The following is a 26,952-nucleotide window of genomic DNA, read 5'->3' as shown; positions in this document are numbered from 1 at the left end:
AAAATTTAACAGTGCTCACTGCGTAAGGCATTTTAAAAAATATTTCAAAAGTTCTGTTAGAAAACAAGATTAACAAACATCTGTCAGCTGTTCTCTTACAATGAAATTTTTTCACAGAAATGAGAAGTTACTCACCACAAAAAAATTACATGAGATATATATGGATACATTCATGTTGTAAAAAAACCCTCAAATACAAGAAAAGCAGAAGTCCTATTTTGACCATTATAATGTATTGCAATGTAATGTGCTCACTCAATCATGTCCAACTCTGTGACCTTATGGACTAGCCCATGAGGCTCTTCTGTCCATGGGATTTTCCAGGCAAGAATACTGGAATGGGTTGCCATTTCCTTCTTAAGGGGATCTTCCCAATCCAGGGATCAAACTAGCATCTCATGCATTATAGGTAGATTCCTTACCATTAGCGTCACCATAACAACTACATTCTCCTCCCAGAAATAATCACTGTTGCCATTTGGAGGATGTTTTTCCTTTGTATGTCTATATTCACATACGTTGAAATATAAAATTGTGTGGGTTTTTTTTATAATAGCATTTTATAAAGGTTGGATTTTCTAAGAAAAACAGGATATTATACATATTGTTCTGCAAATTGCTCCCCTCTTTTCCTTCCAATTAATGATATATATTGGAGTTCATATAGAATTTCCCTCCTAGAGTTATCTTTTTTATCCTGAAACACGAACTTTTTCATGACTACTACTAAATCTCTGCCAAAAGCATACACAAACATGCTGTCCCATGTCTCTGTTCCCTACTTCTTAAGAACTGACTGTATATTCTGTCTCTACTTCCTCACCACCTATTCCCTGTTTCACTTTAGAATTTAAGAATTACAGAAAAGTTAAAAGAATATAATATCTGTATTCCCATTATATTAGTTTTATGTGTACACTTGATTTGATATATGTATATATTATGGAAGGATCACCCCAATATGCCTAGTTAACATACATCACTGCTGCTGCTGCTAAGTCGCTTCAGTCGTGTCCCACTCTGTGCGACCCCATAGACGGCAGCCCACCAGGCTCCCCCGTCCCTGGGATTCTCCAGGCAAGAACACTGGAGTGGGTTGCCGTTTCCTTTTCCAATGCATGCAAGTGAAAAGTGAAAGTGTAGTCGCTCAGTCGTGTCCGACTCTTAGCGACCCCATGGACTGTAGCCTAGCAGGCTCCTCCGTCCATGGGGTTTTCCAGGCAAGAGTACTGGAGTGGGGTGCCATTACCTTCTCCGACATCCATCACTACACAGTCACAATTTTTTTCCTACATCTTTTAAGATTTACTCTCAGCAACTTTCAAGTATGTAATACAGTATTATTAACCATTGTCACTATACTGCACATTACATACATCCCATGACCTATTTATAACTGGAAGTTTGTATCTTTTGTCCCCTTCATCCATTTTGCTCACTCTTCACTCTCCACCTCTGGCAACCACCAATCTGTTCTCTGTATTTAAGAGTTTTTTTTGTTTGGTTGTTTTTTAGATTCCACATATAAGTGAAATCATATGGTATTCACCCTTCTCTGTCTGACTTATTTCACTTAACATAATGCCTTTCAGTGCCAACCATGTTGTTGCAAATGGCAACATTTCATTCTTTTATACGGGTAATGTTGATAATATCTCATTTTGTGTGTATATACATATATACACACACACCACATTTTCTTTATCCATTCATCCATTGATGGACTCTTAGGTTGCTTCATGTCTTGACTTACAAATAATGCTACAGTGAACATGCGAGTGCAGACACCTTTTCAAGTAAGTGTTTTTGTTTTCTTCAGATAAATATCCAGACACAGACTGCTAGGTCATATAGTAGTCCTTTTTAAAACTTTTGAACAACTGGAGTGGGTTGCCAGTTCCTTCAGGGGATCTTTCTAACCCAGGGATTGAACCTGGGTATCCCACTGTGCAGGCAGATTCTTTACCATCTGAGCTACCAGGGAAGCCCTTTGTACAACTAACATACTTTTTTCTGTAGTGGCTACTACGATTTACAAATTACTACAATGTAAATCCCACCAACATTGTACAAAGATCCCCTTTTTTGCACATCTTTGTCTTTTTGATAATAGCCATTCTAACAGGTGTGAGGTGCTGTATTAGTCGCTCAGTCGTGTCCGACTCTGTGACCCCATGGATTGGAGCCCACCAGGCTCTTCCGTCCATGGGATTTTCCAGGCAAGAATGCTGGAGTGTGTTGCCATTCCCTTCTCCAGGAGATCTTCCCGACCAAGGAATCAAACCAGGGTCTCCTGCATTGCAGGCAGACTCTTTACCATCTGAGCCACTAGGGAAGACTTTTGAGTCACCATTTGTGAGATGATATTTCATTGTAATTTTGATTTGCATTTCACTGACTGAACTGAACTGAACTGATGATTAGTAATTCAGTCTCTTTTTAAAGAAGTAAAACATTACAGATGAAGCTAAAACATCTTTTAATTATTGCCATATTCCCATCTCATGATTTGCAGAGGCAATTATTGTAATGAGTCCTTCCAGTTTTTTACTTTTATGGACTTACTTGTACATCTGTAACCAAATGTACAATATTTTATGTGTTATTGTAAATGTACATCAATGGTATCATTCAACAATTGCTTTTCTTTGGTTCAGGGTTACATTTTTGAAATATATCCATGTTTATAATTTATAGATTTAATTCATTTGTTACCTACTGTATGGTATTTAGGGGCTTCCCTGATAGCTCAGTTGGTAAAGAATCTGCCTGCAATGCAGGAGACCCTGGTTTGATCCCTGAGTCGAGAAGATGCGCTGGAGAAGGGACTGGCTACCCACTCCAGTATTCTCAATTATACCAAAGTTGATTTATTTATTCCTCTAGAATGGATAGTTAAATTATCAATGTTCATTAAAAATATAATAGACTTCTTAAGGGCAGTTTTAATCTCATAGTAAAATTGAGCAAAAAGTATAGAGAGTTCTGACATTCTACTAACTGCACCTCACAGCCTCCACCACCATCAACCTCCTGCACCTGTGCAGTACATTTGTTACAATAGAGGAACCAACACTGATACATCATTATTAAACAAAGCTAGTGGCTCAGATGGTAAAGCGTCTGCCTACAATGCGGGAGACCTGAGTTCGATCCCTGGGTTGGGAAGATCCCCTGGAGAAGGAAATGGCAACCCACTCCAGTACTCTTGGTTGGAAAATCCCATGGATGGAGAAGCCTGGTAGGCTATGGTCCATAGGGTTGCAAAGAGTTGGACACGACTAAACGACTTCACTTCACTTCATAGTTTACATTAGGGTTCACGCTTTGTGTTGTATACTCTATGGACTTGACATATATCCACAATTAGAGCATCATACAAAATAATTTCATTGCCCTAAAAATCCCCTTGCTCCACCTATACCTCCCCCTAAGCTTTGGCAACCACTGATCTTTTCACTTTCTCCATAGTTTTGTCTTTTCCAGAATGTCATATAGTTGGAATCATACAATAATTGACTTTTCAGATTAGCTTCTTTCACATATTAATATGCAGTTTTATATTAAAATAATGTGCTTTGATGTACAACACAGAGTGGGCCCTAATGTAAACTATGGACTTATTGTTCATAATAATGTATCAGTGTTGGCTTTTCAACTGTAACAAATAGATCACACTGATGCAAAAATTAATAGGAGAAGTTGGGTAGGGGACTAGGGGCCATATGGCTATTTTTCCTCCAGTTTTTCTGTAAATCCAAACTTGCTCAAAAAAAATCTCAAGTTAAAAAAATAGGCTTATAAATATTAACTCAAAATGGATCAAATTAAGGGTTAAAACTATAAAATTCTTAGAAGGAAACATAGAAATAAAAAATAAACATTCATGACTTTGGATTAGGCAATAATCTCTTTTTTTAATTTATTTTTTAATTGAAGGATAATTGCTTTACAGAATTGCACTGGTTTCAGCCAAACATCAACATGAATCAGCCATAGGGACACATATGTCCCCTCCCTCTTGAACCTTCCTATCTCCTTCCCCATCCCACCCCTCTAGGTTGTTACAGAGTCCTGGTTTGAGTTCCCTGAGTCATACAGCAAATTCCCATTGGCTATCTATTTTACCTATGGAAATATGTTTCTATGGTACTCTCTCCATACATCCCACCCTCTCCTCCCTCCCCTACCCTGTGTCAATAAGTCTGTTCTCTATGTGTCTCCATTGCTGCCCTGCAAAATAATTTCATCAGTACCATCTTTCTAGATTACATATATATGTGTTAGTATATGATGTTTTTATTTTCCTGACTTACTTCACTCTGAATAATTGGTTCTAGGTTCATCCACCTCATTAGAACTGGCTCAAATGCATTTTTTATGGCTGAGTAATATTCCATTGTATTCCACAGCTTCTTTATCCATTCATCTGTCGATGGACATCTAGGTTGCTTCCATGTTCCAGCTATTGTAAACAGTGCTGCAATGAACATTGGGGTACATGTGTCTTTTTCAGTTTCGGTTTCCTCAGGGTATATGCCTAAAGGATTAGGCAATAATTTCTTATATATGACACCAAAAGCACAAACAATAACAGAAAAAATAGATAAAATGGACTTCATCAAAATCAAAAACTTTTCTGCCTCAAAGGGTATACCATCAAAAAAGGAAAAGACAATCTGCAGAATAGAATGAAAATATTTGTGTCACATATCTGATAAAGATTAAGTATCTAGATTATGTAGAAATCTTGTAACTTAATAACAAAAGATTAATAGCCCAATTTTTAAAATAGGCAAAGGATTTGAATGACACTTCTCCAAAGAAGATATACAAGTGACCTAGAAGCACATGAAAAGATGCTCAACATCATCTGTCATCTGCTGCTGCTGCTGCTAAGTCACTTCAGTCGTGTCCGACTCTGTGCGACCCCATAGACGGCAGCCCACCAGGCTCTGCCATCCCTGGGATTCTCCAGGCAAGAATACTGGAGTGGGTTGCCATTTCCTTCTCCAGTGCATGAAAGGGAAAAGTGAAAGTGAAGTCGCTCAGTCGTGTCCGACTCTTAGCGACCCCATGGACTGTAGCCTACCAGGCTCCTCCATCCATGGGGTTTTCCAGGCAAGAGTACTGGAGTGGGGTGCCATTGCCTTCTCCGTCATCTGTCATCAGAGAACAGCAAATCAAAACCACAATGAGATATCATTTCACACACTAGGATGACTATAATAAAAAAAGATGGACAGTAGCAAGTATTGGCAAAGATACAGAGAAATTGGAGTTCTCAAACATTGCTGATGGGAATGTAAAATGGTGGCAGTGACTTTGGAAAACAGTTTGGCACTTCTTAAAACTATAAGCAGAGTTATTATATGGTCCCACAATTTCACTCTTGGGTATTTACCCAAGAGAATTAAAAACATATGTCCATCGTCTGAGAGTTTATTTCTGTACAGAAAACAAACTTACAGTTACAAAATGGGATAGGGAGGAAGAGAGGGACAAATTAGGAGCATGACGTTAACAGATATAAACTATTATACATAAAATAAATAAGCAACAAGGATTTACTGTATAGCAGAGGGAATTATATTCCATATCTTGTAATAACCTATATGGTATATAATTTGCAAAAAAAAATTCACTAGCCTGGAAGCTCCATGAGGGCAGAGACCCTCTATCATATTCTCCTCATTATTCTTGGCACCTAGGGTTAGTAGAGACTCAATATTGGTCCTGTGAATGACTGAATGGATCTGCCTTTTTTAATTATACTGCTGCATGGTATAATTACATAAATCTATCATAATTTACTTAAAGATTACCCTTTTAATGGACTTTCAGATTATTTTTTGCTATAACAGTGCTACTCTAAAGATTGTTGCAAGTGTCTATATTTTTTTGTCATTGCATGTGACTGTGAATTGGCAGGGAGCCAACAAGAAATGGATAAATAAGACTATATCCTGTCCTTTTTCCTGACAGCATTTCTATTTCCTTTTCCTACTGAGATTTAAAGTGCCCTTGTACACAAAGTAATTTTCAAACATAAAGAAAGCTTGTTTCTTTTAATAGCTCAGATTCAAAGAGAAAGTTTTTGCTTTATCATCAAGACTGTATTCTCTGTCCCAGTCTAGTTAGATTTAAAATTCTGTTATATCTTGGAAATCAGCATGGGATTGAAAGAAGATAGAATGAGACCCTTACACTTACCTCTGCAAATAATTTTTAGTTTGATCTTTTGTCATCTCATCATCTTATTCATCTCTGTTGGCTCCCTGCCTGTACAGGTCTTCAGCAACTTATACTAAAATGTTCAAAAGCCCAATACTGAAGATATTTATTGGTATTTGTATTCATTTTATATTTAATAACTTGGTATACTGAAGTAAACAAATATGTATAACTTAAGAAAATTAGAGGTTAAAATCTGCTTCTGGAGGGAGTCTTCACAACACGTTTTACCTCAAGGACAAAAACCAATCAACTTAGAGTGTTTATGGGCTGTTTCGTGAAGAATTATTCAAATTCTTTTGATAGGAGTTGGTTGGTTTAGTCGCTAAAGTCATGTCTGACTCTTTGCGACTCCATGGACTGTAGCCTGCCAGGCTCCTCTGCCCATGGGATTCTCCAGGCAAGAATACTGGAGTGGGTAACCATTCCCTTCTCCAAGGGATCTTCCCAATCCAGAAATCGAACCTGGGTCTCCTGCATTGCAGGCAGATTCTTTACCAACTGAGCTATGAGTGAAGTCCTTGATAGGAGTGCTACAATCAATTAATGATGTTTGCAAACGGCAGAGGAGAGAAGGGGTGGAAGATAAGAAGTCAATGAAAAGGACACTAAAAAGGGAGGAGAGTTCCCAGAAAAACAAAGAGATCCACAGTGTCAAATGCTAGTGGAAGGATTCAGGATGAGGGTAAAGAAAACACATGGGTTTCTCATTTAACATTTAAGAAAGCAAATTAAATAATATATGTGATAAGGTTAGTGGTCAAATTATAGTGAGTTGGGGGGGGATTAAGGAATGAGGCACTAAGTATATTTCTGAGGCTTTTTGATTTGTGAAATTGGTAGGTACTACATGCTAGAACTGATTTCATTATATACAGTTTTAAAATCTACATTAAATCTAAGATTAGACTGCATCTGAATCAGAAAGAATATAAAACCTAAAGCTAAGGATATCCATTAAATGACTTTGTAGCACCTGATCTTAAGCAATAAGTTTTAGTACCATTAATCTAGCTTTTATTTCACATTTGTCAAACAAAAAGACATCAGGGAACCACATCAAGGGGATAAACCACCTGAAACAGTGATTTCTCAGTGTGCAATACCCTGACCAGTAGTTTGACATCACCTGGCAACTTGTTAGAAATGCAAAGTCCCAGGCCCCATCTCAGACTTACCGAATCAAAAAAGCTTGGGAGCCTGAACCCAGCCATATTTTTAACAAGCTCAACTGGTAATTTGGTTGCACACTTGAGTTATTGTATTATAATGGCACTTTCTTCTTAAATAAGACACATAGTTATTAAGTTACTAATCTACTTGGTGGGCTTGACCTAGATTCTGTACTGCCAAACCCTTTCTAGGGGTTAGAGTCAACTGAAAGTCTTTTAAGGATATTGTGGTCTATTGGCCAGCAGTGATATATTAAGAAAGCTCAGAACTGAAGGAAAGATGATTACTCACACTGGGCACCAGCGATCCCACAAGTGGGACAAGTGCCTCTCCTTAAACTCCCTGGAGCTTAAGCAGAAATCTCAGGTACCCAGAGTCAATTCCTAACACCTCAAAACTACATAGGCATTTTTGACCGATTTGTCTGTGAAGAACGCGCTCTTTATTAAATTTTTGCCTCACTACCCATTTGTAACATGTGCCCTGCAGAAATTCTCCCCACTTCCTCTCCTTCCCCGCCTTTTTTTTTAAAGTTTGATATATTCTGTGTGGAAGAGGATGTAGCAGGTTTTCTGTTTCGTTTTGTTTTTGTTTAGCTGCACTGAGTCTTACTTGTGGTACGTGGGATCTTTTGTTGCAGTGCACGAATCGCTAGTTGTGGCGCGTGGGCTCAGTAGCTGTGGCACCTGGGCTTAGGTGCCCTGCAGCATGTGAGCTCCCAGTTCCCTGCCGAAGGGGCTGAATGAGGATCCTCGGCAGATTCTTAACCACTGGGCCACCAGGGAAGTCCCTCCCCTACCTTATTTTTTTTCTCACAACGGTTTACTTGTATATCTATTACACTGCTGTGTTACATGTAATATTACATAATAGTATAATATTATACTGCATTTCAAAATAATCAGATCCTTTAAAAAGATCCCTTCTTCTAGAAACTGTGCTTCTCCTTCTGAGTTCTGCCTTTTAGCCTTGTAATTATTGAAGGTCTTTCCTCAGGTAATTAAAACCTGGCTTCTTTGTATAATATTAACCCAGTGTCTGAAAATCAATTATCTAGCCAGTATTTATAGGCAGTGTTGACTCCGCTGAACTTGTGCTCAGTACTCAAGGCCCTCTCTTACTTTCTCACTGTGGTTTGGTCCTGACTACCTCCACTGGTCAATCTGTACTATGGGCATGAGGCTTGAAATGGCAGCCTCACGTTTGCCAGCCCTATGTATGCCAGGGAAGGTCTAAGACCAAACCCTACTATTTAGATCAATAATTGTGTGATTCATATTTGTAAAAACTGGCCAAGAACATTTATTGTCAGTAGTTTTTTTAAAAATAAAAAATTATAAATGCCCTTTACTAATCTACATTTCATTTATAGCAAAAGTTATAGTATGAGTTTAATGAATATCTGCATCATCAGTTTCAAAGCATTTTTAAAATAATTTTATTTATTTTTGACTGTGCTGGGTGTTTGTTGCTGCTCCAGCTTTTCTCTAGTTGTGGTAAGCTACTCTCTAGTTGTGGTGCAGAGGCCTCTCATTGTGATGGCTTCTCTTGTTGCAGACATGGGCTCCAGGGTGCACGGGCTTCAGTAGTTGCAGTGTTGAGGTTCAATAGTTGCAGCGCCCAGGCTTTAGAGCACAAGCTCAATAGTTGTGGTGCACAGGCTTAGTTGCTCTGCAGCATGTGGGATCTTCCTGGACCAGGGATCGAACTCGTGTCTCTTGGATTGGCAGGCGGATCCTTAACCTCTGAGCCATCAGGGGAGCCCTCAAAGCATTTTTTACCAATAACCTTAAGAGTGACATCTTTGTTTCTCCTTCTGAACTTTGTCCTTAGTTTATCTTGTAACTATACAAATCTCTTAGCAATCTGTGCTTCAGAATTATCATGTAACCTTGAAATGACTGATCATGTTTATGATTGTTTTAAATTCATATATTCAGCATCTTTATAATTCATTGAAAAATTTTCCAAATTTTGAATTCATTGCTACCAAACAAATGCAGGTGCATTATTATCCTCTATTAATCCACATTTCAATTAGTGCAATGAAAAATCTCATATCACTAACGTTTATTAATAATCATGCAATAGCATTAACGACCATGTTTCAAATATCTTCAAAATATTTGTCAGCATTTAAATTGACAGTATTTCATTGAAAAACTGTTGAAATGAAAATAATTTCTCCTGCCTCAAAAATAATATTCCTTATAAATCATGCTTTGGTTTGAAAGGAAAAAGGAAGAACATTTATGAAAGTTCATATAAAGATACATCTAGTACATTCTATAATGTGTATTTAATAAACTCAGTTTCTTCAAGAGTAAGTTGAACTGAAATTTCTGACTATTGCTGTAAGTTTATCCAGATTTTCAAATTAACATTTATTTTCTGTTATGCAAACTTTCCATAAAATCCTAAATTTGAAATACTTCACTTAAAGACATTTCTATTACAGGGGAGAAAACCCATAAATTAGTACCATAATTATAAAAGTGTAAAACAGCTGGAAAGAAATCCATACTTTTGCTATTGGAGTAGAGGTGAGGAATGTTTTTCCAGGTCTAAAGCAAATCAACAAGAAGGTGACAAGTTCCCAGTTGGTAATAATTACCAATTCAAACTATAAAAGGCTAATATGTATTATTACCAGCTTGGAAATCTTTATTGCCAGACTTACACAGATCTTCCTGTGCATATTGAAAGGAGAGTAAGATAGTGATTTCCAATATTATATACCTATTAACATATCATTAATAATATTGTCAGGAATATTATTAACCTACATGTGCTACATTTTTCAAGGTTCTCTATATATAAATGTTTCACGTAAGTACTCAGTATAAATTCTGATGATATAGGTTGGCATTTCTTAAAAAGATTCTACTTCTGTATGTGGTATTTCAAGAACAGTATTCACAGTATTTTTATGTTACAGAGAGTGCTCCCATTAGAATTAAAATTACATTTATATTTCAAAATTTAGTAATATGTAGAACCACAGAAGAGAGGAACAGTAGTTGCTTCTTCAAGAGAAAGAAGACCCCTATTTCTTGTTGCTATTCAAAACAATGTATTAGAGTTTTGCATAATCAGGAAGTTAACATTAACGACTTACTTTCGCTGTTTTTGATAAAGTCCTAAAACTAACCAGCAGAAAGTTGTAAATTTTAATATTATCTATAAAATGTATTATTTTACACCTAAATGTCAATTAAACAAAATTCACCCTAATGCTTTCAGATGAACTATTTAATTTTTTAAACATTAGTTGGATACTTAAAGCCCTTTTTGATGCAAGTTTTAAAATTTACACATAAATTACTTCTATGACTTTGTAAACTACATTTTAATTTTCCTTTAACAATGCTGTAGTAGGCATAACTTCCTCCTACAGTCAATATCCGGAAGAGCAAGTTTTCATGTGCTATCGCTGTCATTACAGACATTCTTGTTCTTGGAGCTTAGAGGCTGCTTTTTTCTAAAATGGGGATTGCAGCAAAGATTTCTAAATGGGTAATTTTAATGTAGCCATTTTAAGTGGCCATTTTGGTACATTGATTTTTTTAAAGTTTATTACAACTTAATAAAACTTACTCCTCTAGTTTCATAAAAAATTAAAATATAACAAAGGGAAGAACAGAAGTCTTCCTCCCAGTCAAATAATTTCACTCCTCAGAAATAACCACTGTTGACCCTGTAGACTTTTTTAAAAATGTATACAGTAGCATAAAAATCCCTTTGACAATTAAATAAAAATGAGCTCTATATATGGTTCTGTGCAGTTTCTTCATTTAAAAATGTGTATGAAGGATCTACCTAATTTTAATAGCTACATATTAATGTACTCATCTTTAAAATGTATTTATTTATTTGGCTACAATTAATTAGTTGCAGCAGGCAGGATCTTCCATTGCAATACACATGCTCTCTAGTTGTGGTGTGCAGGCTTAGCTTCTCGCTGGCACGTGCGGTCAGTTCCCAGACCAGGGATGGAACTCATGTCCCCAGCATTGGAGGAAGAATTCTTAACCACTGGACCACCAGGAAAAAGTCCCATATTATTGCATTCTTGTAGCATAGTTTAACCAGTGTTCTATTTACAAATATAAGATATTGCTAGATTTTTAAAAATTACACAGATACAGTGACTATCCTTGTATACACATTTTAATGCTTTTATGTAAAGTGTAATTAAAGTTTCTGTGAATTTTTTTGTGTTGATAGATGTCAAACTGCCCTTCAGATAGGTTATATAAATTGATAGCACCACTAATTGTATATGCAAGTACCTGTTTCATATTCACTTTATAATGCATACGCTTTTGTTCTGTTTCAATATTTTTTTATCATGAATGTGAATCACCTTTTCAAAGTTCATAATTTTTCTAAAGAAGTGAGATAATTTAAATTCAGTCCTTTTCTTTTATGGCTATATTGTTTTTCTAAAACTATTGCTGAATCCACCATCTTTTATTCATTATTCTGAAATGTCATCTTTGTCATATACTAGATTCCCTTATAAATATTTGTCTTTTTCTGGATTCTTTATTCAGCTTCATTGATTTATCTGATTGCTAAGAGTTTCAAGTACTGTAGCTATAACAGCTTAAAATTCTTGTAAAACTCATCCTTTATTTGTTCTTTAAAAAATTTTTTTTCTATCTACTCTCATATTTCTAGAAGAATTTTGGGGGGCAGTCAGATCTTTTTATTGTAGTAAGCTATACATAGAATTTACCATTTTAACTGTTTTTAAGTGTACAGTTTTGTTGTATGTATTCACATTGTTGTGCTAACCATCAATACCACTCATCCTCAGAATCTAGGCACATTCTAATAACACTTGATCAAGTTCCAAAACATAATGCTGTTGATATTCTGGTTGTTATTCTACTCAGTGTATAGATTCATTTACGTAGAAACACTATTTTTACAACATTAAGTCTTTCTAACCAAGCACAGTGTTTTTCTATCTCATTCATTGATTCAACACTAACTTAAACATCTATGGAGTGCCTATTACACCAGGAATTCTACTAGGCACTAGAGATACAATTATAACTACAATACTGTATCATGTTGGTTGGTTGGTTGAGTGACTAAGTCGTATCTGACTCTTTCAACCCCATGGACTGTAGTCCTTCAGGCTCCTCTGTCAAGGGGGTTAAATCCAGTAGGAGAAAGAGAGACTAAACAAACAATTGCACATGTAACATTGTGAAGCTTTACGGGAGAGATACATAGTGGGCCTATATTAAGTGATTTGATCTAAACTTGGGGGTCTGGGCTGCCTTCCCTGAAGACGTGACAATCAAGCTCACTCAGATCATACTCAAATATACTCAAATCATCTTCAGTATTTGCTAACTGGCTTCAAACAGGCCCAGCACATTTCTTAGGTTTTCCCCTGAGTACAAAATCTCTTAAATAGTATTATATGGTATCTTCTTTTCATTTTTGCTTTACAATGTTGTGTGAGTTTCTGCTGTATAACGAAGTTACTTTCTAACTGGGTCTTTTCTATTTATGGGAAAGCTATTGAACTTGTATATTAAATTTGTAAATAGCTGCCTTTGGGATTTTTAACTGTTTTGGGGGGAACTCATTATCTTTTTCTTGTACATTCTGCCTCAGCCAGTAAGATAGGAATGTCTGCCAAAATTTCCACTCTTTGGGAAGTTTCAGGGAGATACTGTTGTCTTCTCTTCACCTCTGTGAATGCAAGAGTGATTTATCTATTTGGTGAGATGGTGAGAATATCTGCATTGAATAGAATTAATAATTGAAAGGTATCTCTTGGCTCTTGATAGTCAATGGGAAAGGCAGATCCCAGTCCACTCTGCAGCAGGCTGGTTCATGTTTGCTTTGTTGACATTGCTCTCCTGCTATAAACAGGATGTTTGAGTTCCACACACTGTGTAACATCACTGTGTAAAACTGTTAGGCCAAGAAAAAAATTGGAAATTGTTTTTTCATTCTTATGTCTTATATTTTCACCTATTTTAAAATGTGATTAAATACTTAATGGAAAATAAAACACTTAATGGTGTCAGCCTGGAGAGTTTGATTAAAGAGCATTCTGTCCATGAAGTACTTATTATTCACCAGATCCAACAGTCACCAAACTTTACTGATTGCACATTCATCATAAAAAAATTTTAAGTATCTATTGCTAAACTTTACTTAATAAATTATCCACATGTACTATTATAATGTCCTTTGTATTACAAAATATACATGGAATTGAAATTGCTAAGATGAGATTTCTAAGATAATTTTTACTTTACTTATTAATGATTCTCAAATATTTTGCTCTCAGCAATAATTATTATAACTCCATTTTTTTTTAAATCTTAGTTTAACATTTTGAATATAAAGCATCTTGAAAGTTTTGTTCTACTTTCAATTTATTTCACTTCTTGGTTTTAATGTCTATAATGTATAAAAACTCATTTGAAAAGACCCTGATGCTGGGAACGATTGAGGGCGGGAGGAGAAGGGGACAACAGAGGATGAGATGGTTGGATGGCATCACTGACTCAACGGACATGAGTTTGGGTAAACTCTGGGAGTTGGTGATGGACAGGGAGGCCTGGCGTGCTGCAGTCCATGGGGTCGCAAACAGTTGGACAGGACTGAGCTACTGAACTGAACTGAATGTATAAAAAAAATACCTCAAAAAGCTACTAAGATTTAAAAAGAAGTGGTACAAAATCAGGATTCTCATTTTTTCTTACATATATCCTAATTATGGAAAGGTTTTTGTTGAAATTCCACTAGAAATATCTATCTTCCCTAATGTCAGTCAGATGTTGTATATTTTATCTAACATGGATTAAGTATCTACTGTGACTCTTCATTTGGAAAATTTTCAAACAAGTTTGACAGTTTTGTTTCCCAATATCAGCATACTTGAATTTTTACAGAAGACAAATCATTTTCAGCAATAAAGTCAGAGAATGATAGAAACATTGCCAAACATGTTTTCAAATTGTACTTGTTTTTGATAAGCAGTTACTTTCCCATTCATTGTTAAAAGGTCACTGTTACCTTCAAAGAACAGATAAAGTGTTCCTTTTTTCTGTTCCCCAAAATATCTGCCAAAGTTGCGTTTTATACAGAGTCACTTGTCAGCACAGGAACGGACAGGAAATTCGAAACTTTCCTTTTAGTAAAAGGAAAATGTGAAACTCATCTTCACTTTGACCACTCTTTTAAGGATTCTGCGACAAGTATCAGTAAACCTCTCTCTGTTGTATTAAATTTTTTTATGCTCACTCTACAGATAATTAAAAAATGCTGTAAAGATCTTACACTGAAATTTTTATGTCTTATTTTTTATTAAAATAGATGATATCCTACAGAAGTTCATACAGTCTGGCGCCAACTTCCCTGTCATTGTAACTTACCAATGAAGAATCCAATGATTTGATTTCACATGTATCATTAGCACCGTAACCAGGTTCCAGAGAATTAATCTATCCTGGTGAAATCAGTTGCTCCACCAAGAAAATCAGTTTTGTTTTCCCATGTAAAATTGTTTTTATTAGCAAAGTCATTTATTATTGAAAACATAACCTCTCTGGAATATCTTTTTTTTAATGGCTCAAGAGAAATAGTTCTTCCTGTATTTCATTCTTAACTCAGAATTTAATAAACACCATAAGCTGAAACAGATGAGAAACACTTTCATCCAAATGAACAGGAACCCCCCATACTGCATAATTTGTTTTAATACTTGAATCTTCAACTTTGCACAATATTTTCTATACATATACACTTTAGTATATGTTATCTGAATAATGTTATTTTAGTTTGTCTCTTTAAAAATTTTTTATTTTAGCTATTTTAACTGTTGCAGGAAAGATATATTTCTCCAGTGGTGAATGAATTGATTTCTTTTTAATTACTACTATTTTTGTCTTGTTTTGTCTTCCACTTTTAAGTAAGGAACCTCAAAAGTAAGAAAACTTAGAAATCTAAACATTTATCACTTAGTTTAGTGCAACTGTATAAAGTGTTACATGTCACATAATTTTAAATATCATTCAAAAGATTGTTGAGATTTAGCTTCACATTTTGGATGTATTGATTTTAAATACCTTGCCAACAGTGGTTTTATATTACCATCAGCAAATACCTCAATCCATTATAGCCACTAAGGCAAGATTCATTTGCTAGAAAAGTGGATAGAAATCTGTCTTTCAAATAGTCTTCCTCTTATTTGTTTTTTGATTAGCTACTTATTTATTTTTGGTTGCACTGGGTATTCACTGCTGTGTGTGGGCTTTCTCTAGTTGTGGCAAGCAGAGGCTATTCTTCGTTGCAGTGCTTCTCACTGCAGTGGCTTCTCTTGTTGAGGATCCCAGGCTCTAGGTGCACGGGCTTTCGTAGCTGTGGAGTATAGGCTCAGTAGTTAAGACTCGTGGGCTCTGGAGCACGGGCTCAGTAGTTGTGTTGTACAGGCTTAGCTGCTCCACGGTACATGTAATCTTCCCGGACCAGGGATTGGACACATGTCCCCTGCATTGGAAGTTGGAAGTTGGTACAGTCTTATGCACTGTACCACCAGGGAAGTCCCAAATAGTCTTCCTTTTACTTTCTAATTCTTTTGGCTGACTTGTTAAATCTCATGTAAAAAACTGTCATTTTTATCATGTTTTGGATAAGAAGAGATTGTCCTGAAATGAGGAAAAATCTAGTTCTTCCATTTGGTTATTGCTTTTGCTTCTATTATTGATCTTTTTGTCTTGTCTTCTTTGCATGACTGTTTTAACATCAAATGTTTTACTATCTCAGGTTAGGTTCTCAAGAAGCAGAGTCTGAGATAAGGATTCTCGTGCCAGTGAGTTTTGGAGAAACTGAAGGATGTCAGATGAAACCTATAAGGCAGTGCAGGAAATAGAACAGCACAGGAGAAGGGGCTCGGCAAGGATGTGGGTTTACCTGAAGTTTATCCTCAATCTGATCCTACAAGAAGCTCCAGTGCATGGATGGCACCATGGAGTTGTGTGTGTCACCTCCAAGAAAGGAGGCAAGACTTTTATATCCCCTTATCATTGAGTCATTGGCCACAGGCCACCTGGGGGTGGCGATTAAAGGGTGGTGGTAATTTCTAATCTCCCTGATTAGGTAACTCCCATCATTTAAGAACAAACCTGCCAAGCAGAAGGGTATAGTTATGAGCTGTTAGCAGCAAGAGTCACAACATATGAGGAATGCAATGACCAGTAAGGAGGATCTTGGTAGGGCACCAATATCCATTTTGTGAGGTTAGTTTAGCTAAAACTAGGTGTCATGATTGGTAAATCTTTTACTCTACCACTGTACAATGTGTCACAATGTCCTGAAAAGGAATAATAAACACAAGAGGGTGACAGCTGCGGAATTCCTGCTTGTGTTGGTGGACACCCACCACCTTATGTGACCATCTGACCTTCAGACTAAGTCATGAGGAAAGTGACATTCCACATATGAGTAAAAATTAACCTATTTTCAGATAAAAAAGAAACAAATACAAGTTCTAATATTTTCTTTCTGAAGCTCAGTAAGTCATCTTGCAAACTCTACCTTGGAGATCACTGTACCAGACTCTAATGCCCAGGCCGATAAAACAAGGACATGAGACCTATGAAACACGTGATAGAAAAAGCTGGTATTCTACATCCTTTCACCTCCCTTCAGTGTCTTTTTTCTTATGTGGATGCCCTGTCCCATGTTTGCCTGCTGTTTTCATACTGTATATCTTCAGGCTTGCCAGAAACCCTCATTTTCAGCACAGCCTTTTTTTCTTTTTATTTTAGCACAGCCTTTCTAAATAAAAAGTTTCTACAAATCAAAAAAAATAATAATCCAACAAGGAAATGAGCATGAAATAGTTCATTGAAATGTAAACACACTTATAGATATTTCATGGAGATCAAGTTTGGCAGTACTGATCAAAATGTAAAATGCATATCCTTTGACCCAACAATTCTGTTTCTAATTTATGCAAAAGATATACTTGTGTATGTGCATAAAGATGCACAAACAAGGATATATGCATATGTGGATTTGCAAATATGTAAAACAGAGCAACTCTGCAGTGATTATGGAGCCCAGAAAAATGAAGTCTGTCACTGTTTCCACTTTTCCCCTTTCTAGTTGCCATGAAGTGATGGGACCGGATGCCATGGTCTTTGTTTTTTTAATGTTGAATTTTAAGCCAGCCTTTTCACTCTCCTCTTTCACTCTCTTCAAGAGGCTTGTTAGTTCCCCTTCACCTTCTACCATTAAGTAAGCAGAGTGACAATATACAGCCTTGTCATATTTCTTTCCCAATCTTGAACTAGTCAGTTGTTCCATGTCTGGTTCTAACTGTTGCTTCTTGACCCATATACAGGTTTCTCAGGAGACAGGTAAGGTAGCTTGGTACTCCCATCTCTTTAAGAATTTTCCAGTTCCCAAAGAAAGGCAATGTCAAAGAATGTTCAAAGTACCATACAACTGGGTTCATTTCACATGCTAGGAAGGTTGTGCTTAAAATCATTCACGCTAGGCTTTCACAGTATGTAAACCAAGAACTTCCAGATGTATAAGCTGGGTTTAGAAAAGGCAGAGAAACCAGAGATCAAATTGCTAACATTCGTTGGATCATGGAGAAAGCAAGGGACATCCATAAAAACATCTATTTCTGCTTCACTGACTACACTAAAACCTTTGTGTAGATCACAATTACCCTGAATAGATTTTCAGGTTGGGAATTTAAGGGTGAGAAAATGCTAATTAGGTTAGTATATTCATAACTGAGACTTTATTTAATGTTCCTTTCCTCTTTTAACCTTTCACTTCATTAGCCTGAGAGCAATCATCTATAATCATTTATAATCATCTGATTACAAACTGATGACTCTCAAGTCAAGCTTCTGACTCTCACTGTGACTCTGTATTTTATCACCATCATCATGCATTTCTTTAAAGGAAAGAAAACTTGACTTTGCTGCAATGTGATATTATTATTGTTCTGATATTAAGATGCTGGCAATCATGATGAGATCCATCTTTACAATTCTTGGCACAACTTAGGATTTTGTATCATCTGGTATGGAAATTTATTTATTGTAATATAATGCTTAGAAAATTAAATCCAACCTCCTACTAAATATTTTTCTAGGATAGTGATGAGAGAGAATCAAACTATATGTAAATCCAAAAATATGTAGACAATGAGTGGGGTTATAAGTGGTATTTGAGTCTGAGGGCTAAAAGTTCCAGAAATCTTTCAAAAGAAAACAGATGGGTGTCCATATTTCTTTTACAGCTCAGATGAATAATTTTGTATTATACCATCATATAAACCAATTGGAAATCACATGAAAAAAAAAAATCCTAAGGATATGATATGAGCCAAGGAGTCTGTATTTCACATAAGTTCATATCAATTGTCTCTTTATTACTGCACTCTACTCCGCCTATAACTTTGATCTACTTCATCATTTAAACTTTGATTCCACTTCTTGGCTGTTGTATACTCCTAGTGTTATCATTAAATTTTTATTTTTTTCAAGGATAATTTTTAACAACTAAAGGGCTCAGCAAACATCTTTTTTATCATTCTTCCTATAATCAGAGCAAGTGGTATAAATGGACCAAACGCTGGAATTTGAACCAGTAGCTCCTGAATGCCTATACTGTGGCAAGCACTGTGTGGAGTATTTTATTTACATTGTGTTAATTTTCATAATCTCATTGAAAGGAATATATTGTCACCTGATGAATAATTTGAAGTTTAGAGAGATTAAATAACTTCAAAATCATACAGTTTTGAGTATTAGTCCTTATTAAAGTATTTGCTTATTTTAGTTATATTTGGTGGGGGAGTCATCATTTAGAGATACAAAGAGTCCTATTTACAAATGAAATGACTTGCTTATCTGATAGGAGATGTGGTGGAAAGGTGGGTGAGAGCATAGATATAAGTTTAGCCATCAGTTAAGTTGGGTGATAGGGTCATATACATAATGGTTCATGCCATTTTTTTCTACTTTTGTATAAGATGGAACTTTCCCACACTTTAGTTTTTAAAAGTAAGTAGCCTGGAATGTACAAGTACAATAAAAGAGAAAATGTAAATGTGTAGTTGGACCACAAAGAAGGCTGAGTGCTGAAGAATTGATGCTTTTGAATTGTGGTGCTGGAGGAGACTCTTGAGAGTCCCTTGGACTGCAAGGAAATCAAACTGCTCAATTCTAAAAGAAATCAATCTTGAATATTCATTGGAAGAACTGATGCTGAAGCTGAAGCTCCAATACTTTGCCCAACTAATGTGAAGAGCCAACTCACTGGAAAAGACCCTGATGCTGGGAAAGATGGAGGACAGGAGGAGACAGGGGCGAGAGGATAAGATGGTCGGATGGCATCAGTGACTCAATGGACATGACTTTGAGCAAACTCTGGGAGACAGTGAAGGGTGCTGCAGTTCACGGGGTCACAAAGAGTTGACAGACAACTTAGCGATTGAACAACAACAAATCTGTAGTAGTGTTCACCTTAGCAATTCATAACTCTTTCAGCTGTATCCTTTTAGAGCTGATCTGGAGGAATAGCCCTGGATCAACTTGAACGTGCATGGGTAAATGGGCACTTTCATAACTTATTTAATAAAGAACTGATGAGAATTCCCTGCCAGTCCAGTGGTTAGTACTTGGCGCTTTCACTGCTGGCCCAGGTTCGATCTCTGATTGGGAAACTAAGATCCTCTAAGCCTGGCAACACAGTCAAAAAAGAAAAAAAAAATTTTTTTCAAAGTAATTATTAAGATCCTAAGTTGCTCCTGTTGATCCTAACCATATCTCTATAATAAACTATGGTCCTAATTCTTAGTTAAAAAGAAGACCCAAGGACCGGTTTGTCAAATACTCTAGTCTTTCTTTCTTCTCCTCTTGACTCCATTTAGTGTGCTATTTTACTATTTGTTCATTCTTTTTAACTTCAAAGTGGCAGGAAGAGAACAAACAGCTTAAACCAGTCAATTCACCACCTTTGAGCAGCTCTGTGGAGGGGTTTTCTAGAGGTAGGTGGTGGTTTTGGTCAATATAATTATCAGTTGCAGTACCAGCTCTGCCTCTTCTTCAACTCTCAGCTGTCTAAAGGGATTATAGGAAAGTCCATCTTAAAACTGAAGGAATTAAAATACTGCCACTATCTTGAAAAACTGGCACAGTGACTGGTGTAAACCAACTGGCACCTGTTACAGGATGTTCTAGCCACCACCCCACCCTGTGATTTCAAGGGCAATGTTGTTGACATTTTCAAAAGCTCCAGAGCTGGTAGCTTGCCAGGAAGTCCTTCTCATACAGAGGCAGGCATGCCTACAGGTGGGCCTTATTTATTGGGAAACCTCTGTGATTCAAGAGTTGGGCAACATATTCCTGGTGCTAGGGAATCAAGCCAAAGGCTTCAAATGTAGGCTGTCAGGCCAACATCTCAAGAACAGTCAAACAGGCAGAAAGTTAGAGAAACAGGCTGGAATGGAGTTTGAAGGTAGAGCCATTCCTTTTAGACGAATTTTACCAGAGAGTGGAAATGGAATTGGTTTGTACATCCTGTGTGCTTATACTAACCCTCTTCCCAAAATACAAGACACAACGTCAAACATAGTTTCCGGGAATGAGTTCCAAGCCTGAACCCCAACTCTCAAAGATCTGAAGTTCTTTATCTGTGTGCTGCCGTGAAGGTATTTTGTAGATGTAATTACTGTTCATTATCAGTAGACTTTAAATAAGTTATCCTAGATAATATGGCCAAGCCCAATTCAATTAGTTGAAGGGCTTTCAGAGCAGAACCGAGGTTACTGGGAAGAAATTATGCCTGTGGATTGCAACTTCAGCTCATGCCTGAGAGTTCCAGACTCCTTCTCCTGACACACTGCTCTACAGATTTCAGACTTGTCTTCTAGCCAGCCCCCACAATTGTGTAAGTCAATTCCTTGCAAAAAAAAAAAAAATCCTTAATCTATATCTCCGACTGGTTCTGTTTCTCTCACTGAGTCTTGGTATAGTGATTGAGCCTGAATATTTCCAAATAGTATTATGTGTAATTCAGACTTCACATTTTAACAATAGCAAATAAAAATATTTTTGTGTATATATAGCAGTGACAGATTTTATTTTCTTGGGTTCCAAAGTCACTGCTGATGGTGACTGCAGCCATGAAATTAAAAGATGCTTGCTGGTTGGAAGGAAAGCTATTAACAAACCTAGGAAGCATGTTAAAAAGCAGAGACACCACTTTGCCAACAAAGCTCCATATAGTCAAAGCTATGGTTTTTCCAGTAGTCAGCACAGATGTGCGAGTTGGGCCATAAAGAAGGCTGAGCTCAAGAACTGATGCTTTCGAACTGTGGTGCTGGAGAATACTCTTGACAGTCACTTAGACTACAAGGAGATCAAACTAGTCAATCCTAAAGGAAATCAACCTTGAAGACTCATTTGAAGGACTGATGCTGAAGCTGAAGCTCCTATACTTTGACCACCTGATGCAAAGAGCCAACTCATTGCAAAAGATCCTGATGCTGGTAAAGATTGAAGGCAAAAGAAGGAGGCAGCAGAGCATGAGATGGTTAGTTAGCATCACCAGCTAAACGGACATGAATCTGAGCAAACTCCAGGAGATAGTGGAGGACAGAGGAGCCTGGCATGCTGCAATCCATGGGGCCACAAAGAGTTGGACATGACTTAGTGACTAAATAACAACAGGAGTGAGAGTATGTGTGGAGTGTATATATATATATGTGTGCTCTTCTGACTAGGATTGTCTTCAGCCCCATGTCCTTCCTTGCAGTGTTCAAGAATCCTATAGCAAGAAAGGCAGTTAAACCAGAATCACCCTCTCTCAGTATCTGATTGAGTGCCTCATCCTTCATTATCCCCCAGGTGATATCCGATTATACCTACCAACTTTTAGTAAGAACTGTTGAGTAATGTAGCAATAATCCCCCAACCCTGATATTTCCTCATAGTAAACCTCCACCCACTGCCCCCCTATCCCCTGGGTATAAATTCCTGCTTTCCCTGTTGGACTCAGAATTGACTCTAATCTCTCTCCCTTTTTACAGAACCCTACCACAGTACCCACCTCAAAGAAAGTCTGCCTTACCGTCTTAAAAAGTGTCATGAATAATTTTTTTCTTTAACACTTCCGACTTTTTTGATCATGTATTTCTCAATAATTTTTTTTTACCACTCATACATATGTAAACATATACATATTTGTGGTTGGGTTTCAAAGTTTATCCTGCTATATCATGTTCACAATTTTAAAAAATACATAGATATATATATATATACACACACACATGAAGAAAAGTGTTATGAGATTCCCACTGTCCCTACCTACTATGCAGCAAAACTACAGCCATGGGAATGGGCTTGGCCTTATCAGCATAGAGAGAAAACCCTGTTGAGACTGATCCTAGTCTGGCATGGTGAAGAGAAATGCGAGGTGTAGAGTAAGTGGGAGGCCCCCCGCGCCCCACCACCCGTCCCTGCGAGGGGGCGGGGTGGGGTGCACCGCCTTTGCAGGCCACCAGTGAAATATTCTGATCGTTTTTTCCACTGACCGAGTGAGGTGCGGGTGGAGGTGGGGGGTGTGTGGCAGTGGCAAGCCCTAAGGGGCTCTCATTTCTAGCACCACGTGCCCCGCCAGGGACAGTGCCAGGTGGGGAGTTTGACTGGGGCTGTACACCTGCAAATGGTGTCCTAAGGCAAGCTCAGGGAGGACAGAAACCTCCCCTGGAGCAGAAGGGCAAAAGCTTGCTTGATCTTGATTTTCGGTATGAATACAGACCATGAAAGTGGGTCCTCACGATCTTTCTGACCTTTGGGGTTTTAAGCAGGAGGTGTTACCACAGGGATAATTGGCTTGTGGTGGACAAGCGTTCATAGTGAGGTTGCTTTTTGATCCTTTGATGTCAGCTCTTTCTATCATTTTGAAGCAGAATTCACCAAGTGTTGGGGTGTTCACCCACTAATTGGGAACGTAAGCTGGGACTAGACTGTCTTGAGACAGATTAGTTTTACTCTACTGATGATGTGTTGTTGCCATGGTAATCCTGCTCAGAAGGAGAGGAACTGCAGGTTCAGACATTTGGTGTATGTGCTTGGCTGAGGAGTCAATGGGTCAAAGCTACCATCTGTAGGATTATGACTGAATGCCTCCAAGTCAGAATCCCACCCAGGAAGAATGACATGGCAGCGCTGGGAATCCTCGGTTGGCCTCGGATAGCCAGTTCCCCGCCATCGCTGCCGGTGGCCTGTCGCCTGCATCCCTCCGTGTGCGGCATGGCGTGCCCCGCTGCATGTTGGGACCAGGTCACGCATTAGGACTGGGTCTGGTGCAGAAAGCCTTTCGTCCTAAGACACAGGGCATAGCCAGAAAGGCAGCCACCCCCTCGCCCAACCACCGCAGGTTTGTGGGGAACCTGGTGCTAAACCATTGGTAGATGACCTGCTTCTGGGTTGTGGTTTCATACGCAGCAGAGTAGCTCCCTTGCTGTGATCTATTGAAAGTAAGTCCTGGACACAAGGGTTTGAAAAAAGGAAAAAAACAAAAAGCAATTTAAAAAACAAGTGTTGATATTAAAAAGTAAACACAGGAACTTTCCCTGGTGGTCCAGTGGCTGGGACTCCATGCTCCTGATGCAGGGGGCCCAGTTTGACCTGGTCAGGGCGATAGATCCTGTGCGCTGCAACTAAAAGGTCCCTCCTGTCATGACTAAGACCCGGGGCAGCCAAATAAATAAACAAGTAAATAAATAGTTTCAAAAAGTAAACACAACCAGGGATTGTAATATTCATTTCCTGTATCTCAAAAATCACCTTGCATTTCTCTCACTTTGAGGTCATTTCTTAAAACTATTTCCCAACAGATGGTGTACAAAGATGATTCCTGGGTTAAAGGGCAGTAGTGGTGGGACTTCCCTGATGGTCCAGTGGTTAAGAATCTGCCTTCCAGTGCAGGGGATGCAGATTCAATCCTTGGCCAGGAACTAAGATCCCACATGCTGTGGGCAACTAAGCCTGAGTGCTGCAGTTAAGACCCGACACAGTCAAATAAATAAAAATAAATTAAAAAAAAAAAAAAAAGGGCAGTAGTGGTGACTGCTGTGATTTCTATATTTAAATTCTCAGTTAAAAAAAAAAACATAACAACTATTCAAGATGTTTCTCTTTAAATGGAACACTTTGAGAGCTTTGGAAATATTCCAAAAGAGTCAACACTTAGGACAGTTAATACAGATCAGCCAAATGTGCCCAGGATTCAGTTATTCAGTTGATTTGTCACTCTGCTGAACCATGCTAACCATAGCAGCAGTCTTGATATCTGCAGTTTTTATTCTTAGTAATACAAATTTAATTAATATCTCAAATGGATCACTGATTTAAAATAGGGGGCAAAAGGAAAAATATTTTCAAAATGTTAGTTAATGGAAGGCATTAAAACTAACAATTTACATTTTTGTCTGATGGTGATTTTCATACCAATATATTTCACTGAGTACATCATATCAAATATTTAAAGGAGAAATATAGTGGTGGTTACACTACGTTTGGCTCTTTATGTACTGAGAATTATAGAAAAAAAAACCACTTATGTTTCTTATGTTTCATTTACAAAGAAAACCCAAGACCTTCTGTCATAATTTACAAGACACAAAAAATTGTAAAAGCAATTATTCCAAGCATCAGTCATAAAAGCAGTTTCTGCTTGGCTTAAATCCTCTAAATTGTACTTAATTTTTTGTCCAGCAACAAGTCCTGTTTTTTCTTACACATATGAATGTTTGTATTACATATTAAATAGAAAAAAAAAATGTTGAAAAGGGCCACTCAGAAAAATTTTTGATATTTATAAATTTTCACTTTTGCTAAACACAAAGCAATGAAATATTACTAAATGTGCTCACAGACATGAAAGGAGTTCATGATTCAGTAAAACCAAGGAAGTGAAGTGAAGTCCCTCAGTCCTGTTTGACTCTTTGCAACCCCATGGACTGTAGCCTACCACGCCCCTCCATCCATGGGATTTTCCAGGCAAGAGTACTGGAGTGGGTTGCCATTTCCTTCGCCAGAGGATCTTCCCGACCCAGGAATCGAACACGGGTATCCCACGTTGTAGGAAGATTCTCTACTATCTGAGCCACCAGGGAAGTCCTAAAGCCAAGGAAACTCTGCCTTAAACCAGCATGTTTCCAATAAGACTGAAAATGGACTTCATAATACAATCTTGAATAATATACAGTGTGTGTGCCTCCTGAAATTGGTCATGTTTGACATTTTAACTACAGCATTATTTTCCTATCAACACAGTAGCCAGTTCTGCTTTTTATCGTATCAACACTTGATTTACGTAAACAGACAAAATAGTATATATAACGGTCAAGTTTAGAGCACTTTTCAAATATTGTCGAGTGAACACGAACATGAAAATCAAATACCATTTTGCTGTAAAAGCAAAAAAACCAAGACTTTTACTATCCACTTTGTATGTTAGTCACGAACATCTAGCAGATGGCTTCCCTGGTGGTTCAGTGGTAAAGAATCGGCCTGCAATGCCGGAGACCCGGGTTCGATCCCTGGGTTGGAAAGAACCCACTCCAGTATTCTTGCCTGGAGAATCCCATGGATAGAGGAGCCTGGCGGGTTAGTCCATAGGGTCGCACAGTCGGACACGACTGAAGCAACTAAGCAGTATCAGCAGAGGCACAGTAGTGAAATGTTTTAAATACTAGTATTTATCTTTACATACATGAAGTCCTTCTAGTTTTCGTAAGTGTCTTTTGGCTTTAATACTGCTGATAAGCGAAAGGGTAAGAAAGCACAACGGAAAACAAGAAAACCACAGTAACTATCAGCGGTTGTTAACATGGAAGAAGTAGCAGCAACAACCACATTCGAAGCTATGGGACACTTGCGCCCAGGACCACAAATCCCAGGATTGCCTGGGGTGGACGCGGAGCTCCGTTCAAATTGATAACTTTTCCCGCCAATGACACAGCCAAGTCAAAGACCGCGAAAACGCCTGATTCCTCTGCGTTCCAACACTGAAGTCATTATTTAAAAGTTCTGAGTGTATGTGGGTGTTTCAGGGCCCGATTCGAACTACTAAGTATTTCTCACACGCAGAAACTTACTGGTCAACGTCCCAATTGTCTACCCGAGTCTGGCTCGGTGGCAGTTCTAGTGTCTAAACGCTGAAAGGAACTTACGTCGCCCTCTGTCAACGGAAGGACCCAGTCGCCCGAGGAAGAGGCGGAACTCGCTTTCTTCTTGCCCTTTCTTGGACACGCCGCCAGGAGACTTACGCCTTCGTTACAATCAATGAGTCATTAAAACTTCCGCTAACGTAACGTACTTCCGTAACGTACAGGGCGATGTTGCCCGTCCCTATAGGAAGCTGGGTCTACGTTTGCGCAGATGTCTAGCTTTCGTCCAATCCGGAAAGAGGCCAACTCCCGGCGTTTCTTCTCACCTCCCCGCCCCACCTTTTCCCCCTCCCCGGGGC

General features: G+C 37.9%; 1 long non-coding RNA gene and 1 pseudogene across 1 annotated transcript; one reads left to right on the top strand and one right to left on the bottom strand.

The window, feature by feature from the left end:
* Positions 1 to 1,803: 1,803 nt before the first annotated feature.
* LOC145513457 (uncharacterized) lies at positions 1,804 to 26,775 on the bottom strand. The gene is made up of 4 exons (XR_014059408.1): positions 26,657 to 26,775; positions 3,083 to 4,480; positions 2,351 to 2,765; positions 1,804 to 1,998 (listed from the first exon to the last, which is right to left on the bottom strand). It is a non-coding gene; the product is annotated as an uncharacterized LOC145513457 (long non-coding RNA).
* LOC145516023 (28S ribosomal RNA) lies at positions 22,824 to 23,979 on the top strand (annotated as a pseudogene).
* Positions 26,776 to 26,952: the final 177 nt, after the last annotated feature.

Source organism: Giraffa tippelskirchi, chromosome 7, assembly GCF_054371585.1.
Source record: "Giraffa tippelskirchi isolate mGirTip1 chromosome 7, T2T-mGirTip1v1.2.pri, whole genome shotgun sequence".
NCBI classification, from domain to species: domain Eukaryota; kingdom Metazoa; phylum Chordata; class Mammalia; order Artiodactyla; family Giraffidae; genus Giraffa; species Giraffa tippelskirchi.
Note: the sequence above shows the minus strand (reverse complement) of the source record. Positions and strands in the feature narration are given on the sequence as shown.